The 16,569-nt window shown below is 46.0% G+C and overlaps 1 long non-coding RNA gene across 1 annotated transcript in view; it reads left to right on the top strand.

Annotated features, from left to right (window-relative positions):
* Positions 1-1,010: 1,010 nt before the first annotated feature.
* The window catches only part of LOC135911910 (uncharacterized), a 65,154-nt gene continuing 49,595 nt past the window's right edge, over positions 1,011-16,569 (top strand). Inside the window, exon 1 of the long non-coding RNA XR_010567493.2 lies at positions 1,011-1,262. This is a non-coding gene — a long non-coding RNA (uncharacterized lncRNA). The remainder of the gene's footprint in view (positions 1,263-16,569) is intronic.

The raw sequence follows: 16,569 nt of genomic DNA, 5'->3' as shown, positions 1-16,569 counted from the left end.
TCTAGCTTGGCAGTGAACCCTGCCTGCTGACGTCACAGGTTCGCGGCACTGGAATATTTCTATGGGCTATTAGTGAGGCGATTTGAAAAGTATTTGTGGCATACGTAAGAATTTCTAGAGTATAACAAAAACTTCTGTTTTTCGATGGCGAACAGAGCCCAATAATTAGCTATGCCATTGTAGGGCTCTCATTTTAGCAACCACAAAACCACAAGGATCCCCTGTAATTTTCTTAACGACAGTGCTCTAAACTGCCGAATTAACATGGTTTTTTTTGCAAGGCCACTGATGACATTTCATATGCAGAAGCGAACCCTTTTTAAAGCTTTGATAATACGTAATTACAGTCGCGTTTAGCAACGAACATCAGCGCTCTGTTTCGAACCGTTTCTACGCGTTTGTATTCTTAACCTCGATTCAGTTTGGACATGCTTCGGAATAGGTACTTGCACTTTTGCCATTCTAAAGTATCACGCACCTGTGGCAAGGGCGTCCCTAACGACATCGCTAACCACGGTTCGCTCGGTTACACAGCAGGCGAAACGACGGTTAGGCGGCTGACCGTGCTTCAGTGTTACAGCGGTTAAAATTATGGTGTTTTACGTGCCAAAACCACTTTCTGACTATGAGGCACGCCGTAGTGGAGGGCTCCGGTAACTTCGACCACCGGGGGATCTTTAACGTGCACCTAAATCTAAGTACACGGGTGTTTTCGCATTTCGCCCCTATCGAAATTGTGACAGCGGTTGCCGTTAACCGTTATCAGGGCAGTTATGCAGCAGGAAAACTGGGGGTTGACACGCTAACTGCGGTTGAAGCCAAACCGAGCTCGGCAGCCTCGCCTCGGAGATGTGGGACCACGGATCTATCGTCGGCTGAGTGCAGCGCGGACCCTTCGCAGTCGGCCTCCGAGAAGCGCGTCAGCTGGCAAGACTCGACAACGGCAGCGCTGATGCGAAAGCGGGAGGACATTGCGTCCGCAGGTCGCTGGAACGTCGGTAATGCCCGCCTGCACGCCTTGCAAACAAGCAGCAGTGGCTATTTATCCTCGTCTACCACAAGAAGTACTCGCGCTAAGCATACTTAACACATTAAAGAATACAAACTTCACTGGGGTAATTTGAGGCATTCATTTTTCTTTCCGAGGACGGTAAGGGAATGGAAGGTGTTCTCCAATGATCTTGAGTACAGCCCGTTCGCCGTATGCTTCCTCTGTGAGCTATCTGATTAGATTAACTGTTCCTGAAAGGCTTCACTGTAAGGTAAGTTAACGGAAACAAGTTTTATTCACCTTCATTTGCTGAATGAGAGTTCGCTTTTTAGTCTTTATTTCACTGTGTTCCCGTGATTGGTTACATAGCGCGTCATTACTTTTAGCTATGCTTGTTTATCACCTGTGTATTGCTTGACTGTTTGTCCGCGAAACACCATGTAAGATATTTCGAAGATTTCATTTCATAATCTAGTGGTTTAATCATCATGCAGGTCCCACGCATATGTTATAATCTATGCGATGCGGTAAATTTAATGCTATATATTTGGCGATTTTATTGTTCTGTCTTTGGCAAAAAAGGAAACGACACACGCCGCGTTGATCTTAAAGAGCTAGTTTGCATTGGAACGATGAAACTGCACGAGCGATTGTGGCCTATAATGGCTAAAGCGTCGGGCTGCTGCTTTGGGAGCCCGATGTCCACCTAGCCCGTAATTCCTCTTTCTTTGTTTAAGTATGAGTTATTCGACAGGTCAGCAGCAACATCCAGAAGCTACAGTGAGAGAAGTCCGGTAATATTCGTGAAGAAAACTTTGGTTTAATGCGACGACCTGCAGGCTGAACGCAAGTCTTCTTGCCAAGGTTGACGACTGGGCGTGTTGGTATAGCATATACCAACACGCCCAGTTGTAGTGCGCAACATTTTGACCTCTGATATGCTATAATATGCTATAATATATAATATATAATATATAACATGCTTTGTGCTATAATTTATTAACCTATAATATGCTATACCAACACGCCCAGTCGTCAACCTTGGCAAGTTACATCTCCACTTCAATGGGCCCTTTGTTCAAACAGTGCGCAATCCAACCTCTTACAAGTCTTCTTGCTGACGGAGTACCGTAAACTGTGAAGCGAGTGCGCCTAAAAACTGACAAAAAGAAACATCAATAATCGATATTGCTAACTAGTGATACGAAGTGGATAACGTTGTGAATTGCACTTCTTTTTATATATGTTAGTCTTATATTGTGTGTTATAAGGACCAGATGTCATGTTCTGAGCAATCCAGCGTACGCGCCCCACTGTTGTTGTGCGCCCGCAGTCGCGTCCGACCGCTTATTGCAATTGTCGGTCGTGTCGTGCGCAGTTGTCGGAAATCTAAGCGGTTCTACAGCGGCATTCGTGCTTTGGAGGCAGTGGTGATTCGCGCGGCGGTGGGTATAGAATATGCGAAGAAAGACTAGCGCCGCATCTTGCGTCGGACACCTTATGTGGCCATATAGCCAAGGAGTGCTAGAGAGAAGCATTCAGCCAGTCTTCTCACTGGTACAGTTCCAGCCAATCAGCGGCGGCCGAAATGAACAGTTGTTTGTAAACTTACAGAATATACCTCCCCGCTCTCGCATGAAGCGTAGACGAATACGCGATAGGTAGGGCGTGCATCGTAGCGACAAATAAGTCAAGAGAGAATATGTTGTTTCATATTGTTGCGATGCAACAGGCACCTAAAGGTAAGCTGAAATCTTTGCCAGAAAATAGGAGTGAAGAGCAGTACGTCATGGTTTTCAGCCCTCTGAATTCGAATATCGCATCGAAATTGAGCGAAAGAAAGCGCGAACAGACTTTATTTCGACGAAAAGTGGAGTAGCAGACTCAGCATCGTATCGTACCACGGGTCAAGGAATGTGACGTGTGCGTCGCGTAGTATCGGTACTTGTGTTCGCTCGTCGGTACACGTTATCGCACCTCCTCGCATGGTACGAGAGCTCCAGGGCGTGCTGCCGAAAAGGGAGCCTCTTTGAAGGCTCTACTCCATCTTACGAGTGACTGTGCTGCGTGTGCCACCCAGGCCTGTGACTTTTGGTGAACATTCCCTCTTCTCTAACAAAAAGGGCTGTTCATCAAGCGCGCAACGCAGCGAGATGATTCACTGAATGGAGTAACACACTGAAATAACCTTACGGGTAAGTTCAAATTCACTGGTGAATTAATACGCGCGGCCGTTTCTCTGGTAGTCTTTGGAATTTCCTGAAAGATGCCGGAACAATGTCATTAGTCGATACGGTGACCTTTCGAAGCGTGCAGCACTCGCCATGCAAAGAAAAATAAGTGAAGAAACGAATTTTTCTTTGCGAACTTCTGTTCCACTTCCGAACGACGTCTAGGATTACGAGGTCGCCTAATAGAGTGCGCTTTACAGGGTGCTGCCGTCACAGGCCCTTCTTCTGTCTGGTTGAACGAGGATTCGCTTACATTGCTTCCGACGGGAACCACTTGCAGCCAAGATGATTGAATGCCGGCTATTCTTGGCTCGGAGTAGTTTGAACGACTTCTCAGGGGCATAGCGTGGCTGAGACAGCCCATCAAAAGAGTGGGTGCATTTCTTTTTACGACTCGCCTAAAGATCACCTTGAAGTCGGCAGTGATTATTATGCATCACAAATAATATTGTGTAGGTGACAATATTGTAGAATGCACAAAAATTTCATGACAAGCAGGAGCCCGTAAACGTTAAGCACTGTTGAGCTTCTATTATTTTCCGCTAACAGTGCCGTTCAAGCTTAGGTAATTTGGGCGTTCTAGAAAGAGGCCAAAAGTCCGCGGTGCACTAAAATGTTCCCGGCTTTCTTATTGTCTCGGCCATTTGTCACATATACATTGAAGCAAAATGCTTGAAATACTTTTCTGTGGTAACGGTTCCAACCTGCCAGTCGACTATTCGTGCGTGCATTGAAGAAGTATAAGCGTATCTTCCTACTGACTCTTCAATGAACTTTAATGATATTTGATTGTCATAATGAAATTTCGTATTCTTCTGTGCTTTTATTTTCTTATCGTATTTTTACAGAAGTTTGAAGGAGCATGCTCAACAAACACGGTTAAGGTAACATAGAAAGCAGAACTGCTTTTTATTTGCGTACGTATTGCTTATAGGCACAACTTTTGCGAAATCCCAGCCATATCGAAAAGAAATCTATATGCTCCAGTACTCCCACATTGAATTCTACCATATTATTATTATTATTATTATTATTATTATTATTATTATTATTATTATTATTATCATTATATTCATATTAAAACAGAACGATCACTAAGTAAGCAGATGTTTAATATTTTTATGCTACCAGAGTGCTTGACGATTACTTGTTGCCAGGAAGCTACTGCACCTAGAACTAGAGCACGCCGCGTGTCCAGTCACTTTCATTCTTGTTTGCAAAAGAAAAAAAGTCGCGTCAGGTGTTCCTTGCCAGCCTTTTCTTTTTCTATTCTGATAGCAATAATATGGGTACTCCAGGCGTGTTTCCGCCTTCGTTGCCGCCTTCGTCGTCGCAGTGACGCTCCGCATAAAGTCCAACTGCGATAATATTGTGTCAGCGTGCCGTATGCTGTACACGAGAGCGAAAGCGCGCGATGGTGGGCCTACAATGGTGGCTGAATTGCGCGCGTGCAAGTGAGGGAGGCCGGGTGGAAGCGCGTCGTCTGCCATCGCGTGCAAAGCACCGGGGAGGAGAAGGGGAGAATTCTACTCTGGTGGCGGCTGCGTATGGTGCGACCGCGCGGGCCTATCTTGAAAGCAATCTTCTATGGGGACAGAGTGTGCCGAGTGCTGATAGCTTCATGTGCGCTGTGCTATCGCCTCTTTGTACGCATTGAAACGAAAGGTAGCACAAAGGTCAATTCGCTCGCTGCTGCTGCCGCCCTTCCTCGCTCCAGCGTTTTGACAGCAAGTGTCCGCGGTCCTAAGTGAGATGCCTTCATGTTTCCTTGGGCGCGCGTGACACGATGCTTAATTTATTTAGCAAGCGAATGTTCACAAGTTTATACAGCCGGTAAAGCTACTGTCCTTAGAAGAATGCAGGTGTAGGTCAGCTGGTGAGTCATGATTTGGGAAGTTACCACAAACAACAGAGGGGACGAAGAAAAAGACAGCACCAAGCGGTACCATCCTTATTTCTTATAGCTGTCGAATAATTAGCTATTGCTATCGATGTTTCGTCTTTCGGGCGAAACTGAGATTTTCTTAAGCAGCTATGTTATTAATTTTTTGTGGGGCCTTTCGGCAAGGATTGATATTATAAACAAATTACTGAGGTGTCGCCTTTCTTCTTGTTTTTGCTTGGTCCAGAGCAAATGTTTCTTTCCTATTTTATTTGCAATATTGCGCCACTTTTTTTAACCACGTGTGCAACTCCGTCTCCACGCTCTGCGCATTAATACATTTCCAAACGTCTGCCCCTTTTAGCACATTCTCGTTCACTCGGCCCATTTGCACACGTCCACCTAAGCGATCTTTCTTCACGGTACAGCAAATACGCTTTGTGCGCCAGCCGAGTGCATATTTCGCCACGTCGGTGACCTTGTGTTTATTTGTTGCATGAACGCTTTGATACAGAACTATCCTGGGCCCCACTCTGTCTCTATGGTAGCAAATGCACCGCACGCGCTCATTTTAGCAGAGCGATCAAGATACAATAGAAATAATAAGTATAAACAAAGCGCTAAAGGCTAGCGATTCTGTGACATTGGCCGGCTCTCAAATCCTCTCCGCAATTTCTTTTTTTTTTCTTGCGCTCTCAGCCGCACGGTCAATGATAAAGCCTAGCTAGCAGTACTGCAAAGATTTTCAGATTTTCACAGCTCGTTCCCACTACGGCGGTACGCAGGTGCTTCAGAGAACAAAGAACCGCCGAGAGCTGCAGTGACCGCGAATGGAGCTGAGATTAAGAATGCGTTAAGGGAGGCTCTTTTCCGAGAGCTGTTTCGCCTGCTGTACTGGATGATGGCCGCGTGTATTCCACACACGTCTCGAGAACCACGGCAGGGCGTTTACACAAAGCACGCAAACAAATAGCGGGGATTTGAACAGTCGCACACTCTCGAAGGAATGACACGTGCGAGCACTTTTGGTCAGCGCGACTGTCAGTTGCACGAAATATTTCAGGTTTTAAGAACTGTAATATTCTTTCTCAGCATGTTTGGAAACGCCGCCGGTAAGACACGAGAGCGCGGACGTCTAGGTAAACTCCCTTTTGACTTCAAATTAAATTATCCTGAGCAGGTAGGCGCACGCGCGGTTTCCTTCTCGTCTTTGCTAAATAAAGGCTCTCTCTCCCCCTCGCCGCGTGCTTCTCTAGAAGACACGTGGTTCCTACGTTTGCGTATACCATCACGTTGGCACTTTTCTCGTTTACAAACGCAATCAATATCCGCTTGCCAGTACAGCCTTCCTTTTCTACATACATGTGGTGGACGCGGCACACTCTTGTCAAGGCACGCATCGTTGATTGCGCGCGACATTATGAGCGAGATGACGAGAAAGAACGAGCCAATTGGAACTGACATATCTTGCAGATCCACCAATCAAAAGAATTTAACAAGATGACGTCACGGGGATCATCCCGTTGGCTTCGTTGGCGGCATTCTTAGGATACTTTGCACACCTGTCGGGTGCCTATCTATGTCTCTAACTGTTTTTCCGCTCGTTCAGGCCACTAGAAATGTGCTCTAAATCGCGATGGCATTGTGGTCATTCCATCATCGTCACACTACTTTCAGCAGGCCATCATCATAAGGCTATCATCGTTTCACTACCGTCTTCATTTAACAAAGGTTATTTCAGTGCATTTTTGCAGTAGTTCCCATACCGCCTTCGTCGTACCAGTGACGTCATTCCTCGGTCATTCTCTTATAACCACGCTGCCACCATTAACGAGCAATAATGCCGCCGTTGTCATGACATCCAAAGATCCCAAGGGAAGGGAAGCGTAGCAGGGGACAGCAGAAAGTTAGGTGGGCGGATGAGATTAAGAAGTTTGCAGGGACGCCATGGCCACAATTAGTACATGACCGGGGTTGTTTGAGAAGTTTGGGAGAGGCCTTTGCCCTGCAGTGGGCGTAACCAGGCTGAAGATGAAGATGATGATGTCATGACATCGCCGTCACTGCGTCGTCGTCATGAAATCGCTGTCATGCATTCGTTGTGATAGCATCTTCGCGCAGCCGTCGCGGCAGTTTCAACGTTGTTATTTCAGCGTCAACATTGGATTCTCCTCACACCATGAGTGTCACGGCGTTGTCGTCACAATTCGTTCACCGCACAGTCGTTCTCATGCTATTGTCTTCATGCCGTCTTTGTCACGCTATCGTAGTTATATAATCACCATTGTTTCAGAATGGTCATCACACTGCGGCTATTGCATCTGCGTCATATATTTCTTTCATCATTCCATCGGGCATGTTAATATTTCTTATTCATTCAATCGTCGTCACCGCGTCGTCGCCATACAGTTGGTCGTTATGTTGTTATAGTCATTACCTACCATTGAGACAAACACATTTGTTCCATACACTCAACATGCAGAGTGCTTAAAATGAGCTGGCGCACAACAAGAACCGCCGTACGTTCTCGGCGGGAAACGCGTGCACAAGGAAGTCAAGCGTACGTTCTTGCAACTGGGACAAGTCGGACGCTAACCGCAGCCGGTCTCACGCACTGCACAACGCCCCGAAGGACACACGAAGTACCACTCGCGAAGTGCCTGCCCACGTCGGTGCATGGGTTTGCAATTCGGGCGCCCTGAAAACGCCGGCACTTGCTCAGCCGCTCTGGATGCAACCGGACGGCCCGTTGTTCCTCGCTCGTTTCTTCAGTCGCCAGTGCTCGCTTAAACTGGGTGACCCTTTGGTCCGTTTCTTCATCGCAGTGCTGGTGCTTGTATTCGCGCATTTGCTCCCCTCCTTCGGGTCAAAAAAAAAAGTATGGGTATCCGCCACCTCCGGCCGTGTTCATCGCATAGTGGCGGCGAGCGGTTTCGGAGCACTGCCTCTTGTGTTTGTTTGCTTCCTTGATGGTAAGGACGGTATTTCGGTGAGGCAAGGTGGACCGCACGACAAAAACAGGTACAGATAAATATTTATTTCGCGAGTTCTCATCCCCTTGAAAATAACTAATTATTTCTTGCACATCAGTATTGTGTGTTTCTGCAAAGTCTGTCTCTAATTGTTGGTATCCAAACAAACGTACGAGAAAGCAGTTCACAGGAAGCCGGACGCTTGCAGTGACCAAGAGAGGTGGCAGAAGGAATATTTGTGGAGCCAACATTTCCCAAAATGAACGTAATATAAATAACATAATGAAAATACATAGCCAAGGTACTACCTACCTAAAATCTCTCAACGGGAGCCAATGTGCGAGCAGAATCGGGCAGATCAGAAATAACTCTTGTTCACTAAACGTCATATCCGCTGCGGGCGTTACAGTTCACTTAATATCCCATTATATTACTTTTACATATCAAAATTTTGTTTATAAGCTTTTGTCTATATTTGCGTGAGCAGGGGTGTCGTAATTGCAGAGTGCTTCGGTAAATCGCCTTTGCACTGTATTTAACGACGTACTAGAAGCTAAACCAGCAAGACTTCAATTGAAACTCCCAAGGCAAACAGATTGTAGAGCCACTGGAATTGACCTTCACTGTCCTCCTCCTCCCCCCCCCCCCCCCTAATAAGCCCGTGCATTCGCGTTTCCTCTCTCTCCCTCTCGGACAGACGCATGCGCAGTCACTTCCACCAAGTCTCTGCCTCGATTTCATCACGCGGTATGCAACCTTCGTGGAACGTGCCATGACGCGGGTGCAGGGCGAGTACGAAATCTCACTAATGGGCGCACACTGGCCGAGACAGAGGCTGCACGCGCTCAAGTCGCGTCTTTCGTAAACTCTACAAGAACCTCACCGCACATCTTTCAAGTTTCTCGGTTTTTTAGCTTTCTCGTTTTGCTCTTTGAGGAGGGAGCAACTTATCTCTTAGTGCCAGAGCTATGCTTGTTGGTGCGAAATTTGCTCTAGCTTCTTTCAGCAAACTCAAAATGAAGAGATGAGAAAGATGGCTGAGAAAGGGCAAGCGGAAGTGGGTGTTCCCGAGCCGCCGCGCATTCAGCGCATTTATTGCAATCGAACATTGTCGACTGAGTTAATCGATTACCTCAAAGAACAAAGTATTTCACAGCACTGCATGCTTTCGGCGTTCTGTATTTTGGAGTAGTAAGCTAGAAATGCAATGCTATGTGCATCGTTTGAAATTTCGTGATTTGCGAGGGGTGACATGTTAGTGATACGACGTTAAAAAGAAAATAGAAAATATGTAGAAGCCGAATTTTCGATGGATCCCTTTACGGTATATTATCTTCAGCGCTAGGTAATCGGTCAAGGCGATTGATAAGAATAATTCGTAAGTGATAATCTGAGCAAGTAATAAATGAAAGACAGCCAAACTGTACAAGCAACTTCTCATATAGGCGGCCGAAGATTAGGTTGGGTGATGAAATTAGGAAATTTGCAGGTGCAAGTTGGAATCAGAGAGCGAAAGGCCTTAGTCCTGCACTGGATATAAACAATAGGATGATATTGAATAATGCGCACTAGAACTGTCATTTAGGGCTCCAATATTAAGAATATTAGGCTGTGCATCTGGGGATAAATGAAAAATTTTTATGGAACACAACCTACGAAAGCTTTGTCTTGTGAAATTCACTTCATTTTCTTGATACAACGAAGTGAGGCAAGTTGCTTAGGTTACAAGATTCATAAGCAGTTACAAACAAGCACCATCTCAAGATTTTTGAGTTTCCTTGTTACGCCTTTTTTGTGCGGGGTGTTGGTTTTTACGCAGCAAAAGAATGCTGAACATCAAACGAACCTAGTGGCACAGATTTGTACTTCGGAACATTCGATGACCCACTTCCCTCTGGAATTTCAGAATGCTCGCCGGTGCCAACCTTTGACAGTTCTATCAGCAGCGGAAGCCCGGGATTTTCGTTTGAGACAGATTGAAGTTTCGAACTAACTGTACCAGCAATAGGTACAACGGGCACGATGGCCAACCTCACCTGAACGTCCAAAATGAGCCTCACAGTCGGTGTCGAAGTTGCTTCCAAGCCTTCAAGTTTATCAACGATGTCGGCTAAAAACGGGAAGTGATGGCAGGGGCACGCTACATCACATGAATCTGCGTTGTCGCGCAGCAGTTCGATCTCTTCTCACAGCTATGTTTTCGTAGATTGCAAAGCCTTTACACCAGCACCGTGCTTCTGGTACTAATCGTCTACCGCCAACCAAGATCCCCAGCAGCTGATAACATTAGAAAAAAAAGTGATGCTAGATCAAACCCCGGTAATTTGGATTTTTAGGTTCTGAAAATTCAATATAGGCACCAACATCGAAGTAGGCTTTTATAGGCACTGAAAATGTACCATTCAAATGTTTCTACACCAATGGTGGGCACTTGCATGTTGAATAGGGACAGTACATATAGGGACATAATATGTAATAAGCATTTTGCCTAAAGTTCCGGTCTCTAATAACTACCCTTCGAAAAGCAAAAATTTTTGGTACTTGGACGCAGGTTGCAGGGCTGCATACCTCTTTTTGGTTGGCATTTGGTCCAGGCCGCCACACGAAAAAGGTCGTGGAAGTTCCCCTCAATGGCCTCGCGGCAAAAGAGCTGCCAGTGAAGTGAGGATTCCCGCTTGCGGTTCAGTCGGATATATGCAAATGCATTCGCCGAAAAGGTTCAACCGAGGATCATCATCATCATCAGCCTAGTTACGCCCACTGCAGGGCAAAGGCCTCTCCCATACTTCTCCAACTACCCCGGTCAAGTACTAATTGTGGCCATGTTGTCCCTGCAAACGTCTTAATGTCATCCGCCCACCTAACTTTCTGCCGCCCCCTGCTACGCTTCCCTTCCCTTGGAATCCAGTCCGTAACCCTTAATGACCATCGGTTATCTTCCCTCCTCATTACATGTCCGGCCCATGTCCATTTCTTTTTCTTGATTTCAACTAAGATGTCATTTACCCGCGTTTGTTGCCTCACCCAATCTGCTCTTTTCTTATCCCTTAACGTTACACCGATCATTCTTCTTTCCATAGCTCGTTGCGTCGTCCTCAATTTCAGAAGAACCCTTTTCGTAAGCCTCCAGGTTTCTGCCCCATATGTGAGTACTGGTAACACACAGCTGTTATACACTTTCCTTTTGAGGGAGAGTGGCAACCTGCTGTTCATGATTTGAGAATGCCTGCCAAACGCACCCCAGGCCATTCTTATTCTTCTGGTTATTTCAGTCTCATGATCCGGATCCGTGGTCACTACCTGCCCTAAGTAGATGTATTCCCTTACCACTTCCAGTCCCTCGCTACCTATCGTAAACTCCTGTTCTCTTCCGAGACTGTTAAACATTACTTTAGTTTTCTCCAGATTAATTTTCAGACCCACCCTTCTGCTTTGCCTCTGCAGGTCAGTGAGCATGCATTGCAATTGTTCTCCTGAGTTACTAAGCAAGGAAATATCATCAGCGAATCGCAAGTTGCTAAGGTATTCTCCATCAACTTTTATCCCCCATTCTTCCCACTCCAGGTCTCTGAATACCTCCTGTAAACATGCGGTGAATCGCATTGGAGAGATCGTATCTCCCTGTCTGACGCCTTTCTTTATTGGGATTTTGTTGCTTTCTTTGTGGAGGACTACGGTGTCTGTGGAGCCGCTATAGATATCTTCCAGTATTTTTACATATGGCTCATCTACACCCTGATTCCGTAATGCCTCCATGACTGCTGAGATTTCAACTGAATCAAACGCTTTATCGTAATCAATGAAAGCTATATATAAGTGTTGGTTATATTCTGCACATTTTTCTGTCACCTGATTGATAGTGTGAATATGGTCTATTGTTGAGTAGCCTTTACAGAATCCTGCCTGGTCCTTTGGTTGACAAAAGTCTAAGGTGTTCCTGATTCTATTTGCGATTACCTTAGTAAATACTTTGTAGGCAATGGACAGTAAGCTGATCGGTCTATAATTTTTCAAGTCTTTGGCGTCCCCTTTCTTATGGATTAGGATTATGTTAGCGTTCTTCCAAGATCCCGGTACGCTCGAGGTTATGAGACATTGCGTATACAGGGTGGCCAGTTTATCTAGAACAATCTGACCACCATCCTTCAACAAATCTGCTGTTACCTGATCATTGATCAGCTGCCTTCCCCCTTCGCATAGCTCCTAAGGCTTTCTTTACTTCTTCTGGTGTTACCTGCGGGATTTCGAATTCCTCTACGCTATTCTTTCTTCCACGATCGTCGTGGGTGCCACTGGTACTGTATAAATCTCTGTAGAACTCCTCAGCCACTTGAACTATCTCATCCATATTAGTAATGATATTGCCGGCTTTGTCTCTTAACGCATACATCTGATTCTTGCCGATTCCTAGTTTCTTCTTCACTGTTTTTAGGCTTCCTCCGTTCCTGAGAGCATGTTCAATTCTATCCATATTATACTTCCTTATGTCAGCTGTCTTACGCTTGTTGATTAACTTCGAAAGTTCTGCCAGTTCTATTCTAGCTGTAGGGTTAGAGGCTTTCATACATTGGCGTTTCTTGATCAGATCTTTTGTCTCCTGCGATAGCTTACTGGTTTCCTGTCTAACGGCGTTACCACCGACTTCTATTTCGCACTCCTTAATGATACCCATGAGATTGTCGTTCATTGCTTCAACACTAAGGTCCTCTTCCTGAGTTAAAGCCGAATACCTGTTCTGTAGCTTGATCCGGAATTCATCTAGTTTCCCTCTTACCGCTAACTCATTGTTTGGCTTCTTGTGCACCAGTTTCTTCCGTTCCCTCCTCAAGTGTAGGCTAATTCGAGTTCTTATCATCCTATGGTCACTGCAGCGTACCTTGCCGAGCACGTCTACATCTTGTATGATGCCAGGGTTCGCGCAGAGTATGAAGTCGATTTCATTTCTAGTCTCACCATTCGGGCTCCTCCACGTCCACTTTCGACTAACCCGCTTGCGGAAGAAGGTATTCATTATCCGCATATTATTCTGTTCTGCAAACTCTACTAATAACTCTCCTCTGCTATTCCTAGAGCCTATGCCATATTCCCCCACTGACTTGTCTGCAGCCTGCTTCTTGCCTACCCTGGCATTGAAGTCGCCCATCAGTATAGTGTATTTTGTTATGACTTTGCCCATCGCCGATTCCACGTCTTCATAAAAGCTTTCGACTTCCTGGTCATCATGACTGCATGTAGGGGCATAGACTTGTACCACCTTCAATTTGTACCTCTTATTAAGTTTCACAACAAGACCTGCCACCCTCTCGTTAATGCTCTAGAATTCCTGTATGTTACCAGCTATTTCCTTATTAATCAGGAATCCGACTCCTACTTCTCGTCTCTCCGCTAAGCCCCGCTAGCACAGTACGTGCCCGCTTTTTAGCACTGTATATGCTTCTTTTGTCCTCCTAACCTCACTGAGCCCTATTATATCCCATTTACTACCCTCAAATTCCTCCAATAACACTGCTAGACTCGCCTCACTAGATAACGTTCCAACGTTAAACGTTTCCAGGTTCAGATTCCAATGGCGGCCTGTCCGGAGCCAGGTATTCTTAGCACCCTCTGCAGCGTCACAGATCTGACCGCCGCCGAGGATACTGTAGCCAAAACCTCTCTCCCGGAATTCTAAACTCCTGCTGCCCTGCTCAGGCTCTGCCACTACGGCAACACCTTGTTTGCCTCTTTTGGTGAACTGACTTCATTTCCGATTCTAACCCGGGTGAAATGAACGTTCACAATTTCAATATTATAATGCCAAACCTCCTTATTAGAGGATGAAAGGCACCTAGCTCAGCGTATCCCACATGAGATCTGAGACAAGCTACACATAAGTACCATTCCCAGAAACATGCATCCCGACTACGGCAAGGAAAAGAGACAGGTGAGAATACTGGCGCTCAAGCACATACTCGAACGCACCAACAGCAAAGAAGAAAACGCGAGATATACGGATGCAGCTGTGTACAGAACCAATGACCGATTTGCAATTAGCGTGGTCGAGGAGCAGGGCGAACAACTTACAGCCACATCCATATGTGCCAAGGACGTGAGCACAGCGGAAGAGCTGGGCATAGCCCTGGCCATCGCAACGTGCAAGAAGGCCATGGTTACCGTGGTGACGGACTCACAGGAAGCATGCAGAAGGTATATGAACGGAAGGATTGGAAATGCAGCACTTTAGGTCTTGAACAACACCAATATAGAAGCAGCACAAATCCTCTGGACGCCGGGACACGAGTCTCTCGCGGGGAACCAGGCGGCGCATGCTGTGGCTCGAGATCATGCACGCCGAGCCATCTCCGACGCGCAGAGAACACGGACCAACGACTGTGACGAGGATGATGAACGGATATCCAAGAACTACTCAGATATCTTGACGCACTACAGGAAGCAGAGGCGTCGCTACCCGCCCGCGCATAAGACGATGAGTAGAGACCAAGCGGTAACCTGGAGAAGACTACAGGCTGGAACCTACCCACACGGAATACTGCTGCACGCCATGTATCCGGGCACCTACGGGCGAGACTGCAAGTTGTGCCCGCCGGACACGCCCAACACCTTGCGCCATATGGTGCTTGGGTGCAGGAATAATCTAGAAGAACCACCATCATCATCACCACCAGGCGATAACATGCAGAAAGAGGCGGATTCAGAAGAAGAATTGGAAGACCAGTGGGAGGCTCTGCTGCTGACGCAAGACCCTGAGAGCCAGCTGCGGTTGGTGAACAGGGCTTGAGCGGCGGCAGCGAGCCATGGCTATGTGGACTGACGAGGCCACCCACCTTTGTTTTCAAGAAGCCTAGTCTCACAATAAAGTTTATTTCTCTCTCCCCCCCCCCCCCCCCTTATTAGCACAACTACCAAGACACACGATACCGAGACACATTGGCCTTTACATTGAAAGGAGGCATTTGAAGATTTCGTGAGCACTGTTACGTGATTCCTCAAATCGGAATTTTCAACCTGGCTAGTTGATTATGGGTTATTACAGGGGAGATAGCGCAAGAAAAAAAAACGAGAGCATTGGTATTATTATTTCTTTTGAAAACACATATGCATCTAACAAGAAAGGGAAAGCAAGGAGCAGGCTGGCAACTACCACCGGAAGCGGCACAACACCTGCCTACCATTCATAATGACGATGACAGCAACAGAGAAATGGAAGATAGGAAGGAGGGGAGGAAAGAGGAAAGAAAGAGCAGGAGACATGGAAAGTATACGTCCCTAATTTCTACCGCTATACCATTTCATGGGCACCAAGAAGTCTATCTTTATTTTCTGTTTTATTCAGCAACCTTATAAGACAGCGTTCGGATGTGTATTAGGACATCTAAGCCTTGGAACAAAGAGTTTCCCGTATTATGAAGGGGAAATGAGGTAAGGTGGCGGATCCCCTAAGTGATGAAGTGGAATTTCTATATGTTGACAAAATGCAGGAAAAGAACAAACCAAAAATATCCCTGTTTCGCAATAAGGGCGAAGCAATGAATGCGATAGCAACCCGTTGGAATATCAGACGAAGTGGAAGAATTTGTATCTGTAGCGGCGGTATGAATTGAAGTGTAAGCTAAGCAAGAACGAGCTATGCTAGAAGACCTTTGTTTTAACCCTGTCATTGGAGAATTCAAGTGTTTACTATTCAAAGGCAACGTCCTTTTAGGCGAGTTTACCCCCAGTTTTTCATGTCGGGTATGTTTCACAACGTCTTTCCCGAGCCAATCCCAGAGGTAGTGCACAGCAGCGCCAATAAAATTGCATAATTTTCAGGTTTGAGCTCTACTACTGTTTCACACTTTTAATATTCAAGTATGAAAATATTTAATATAAAAGGCATGCGCTGCGTGTTTTGGTTCATGAAATTTGTTTGTGGGCTGCCAATCTCAAAATTGTGAGGAATAATTTAGTCAGGAATGTAAGACCTGGTTTGAGAAACATTAGTGATAGAATAGTGTGGCAATATAACCCGTATGTACCGCATGTCATAAGCATGGCATGGCGTATAGCATACATATGCTTAAGTATATATGCAACCTCAGGCCCACGCCGACGGCAAAGGTTCACTTGGTGTGTTCATATAATTGCTAAGGCAATAGAAAGGGAGATGGCGAGCTTTATTACAGACGTACTAAAGCGCCAAACAGACGACACAAGCAGAGACAAGGTGAACTTTATGTTCGCGCATTAGCATGTATCTTGCTCTCTCCGTTCCATCACAGGTGCACTGCCCAAATTTATTTAAGACAACTGGCAAGAAAGACCCACTGTTTCCATACACGTAGTAAATTAAGTGTGTGCAGACTCAGAGAGCCGCAAGGTATGTTGTAACCCGCTTTCGATTTCCACTCATTTTAAGAGCATGAAAAAACTTATCCTGCTTTAGAAGAGAACGTTCGCCATCATGTCGTCCCTAAATGACAGCATCCGAGTCCACTATTTCAACGAACCAACGCT

This window comes from Dermacentor albipictus, chromosome 9, assembly GCF_038994185.2.
Source record: "Dermacentor albipictus isolate Rhodes 1998 colony chromosome 9, USDA_Dalb.pri_finalv2, whole genome shotgun sequence".
Lineage (NCBI taxonomy): Eukaryota > Metazoa > Arthropoda > Arachnida > Ixodida > Ixodidae > Dermacentor > Dermacentor albipictus.
The sequence above is the reverse complement of the archived record's forward strand: the minus strand, read 5'-3'. Positions and strand labels throughout refer to the sequence as shown.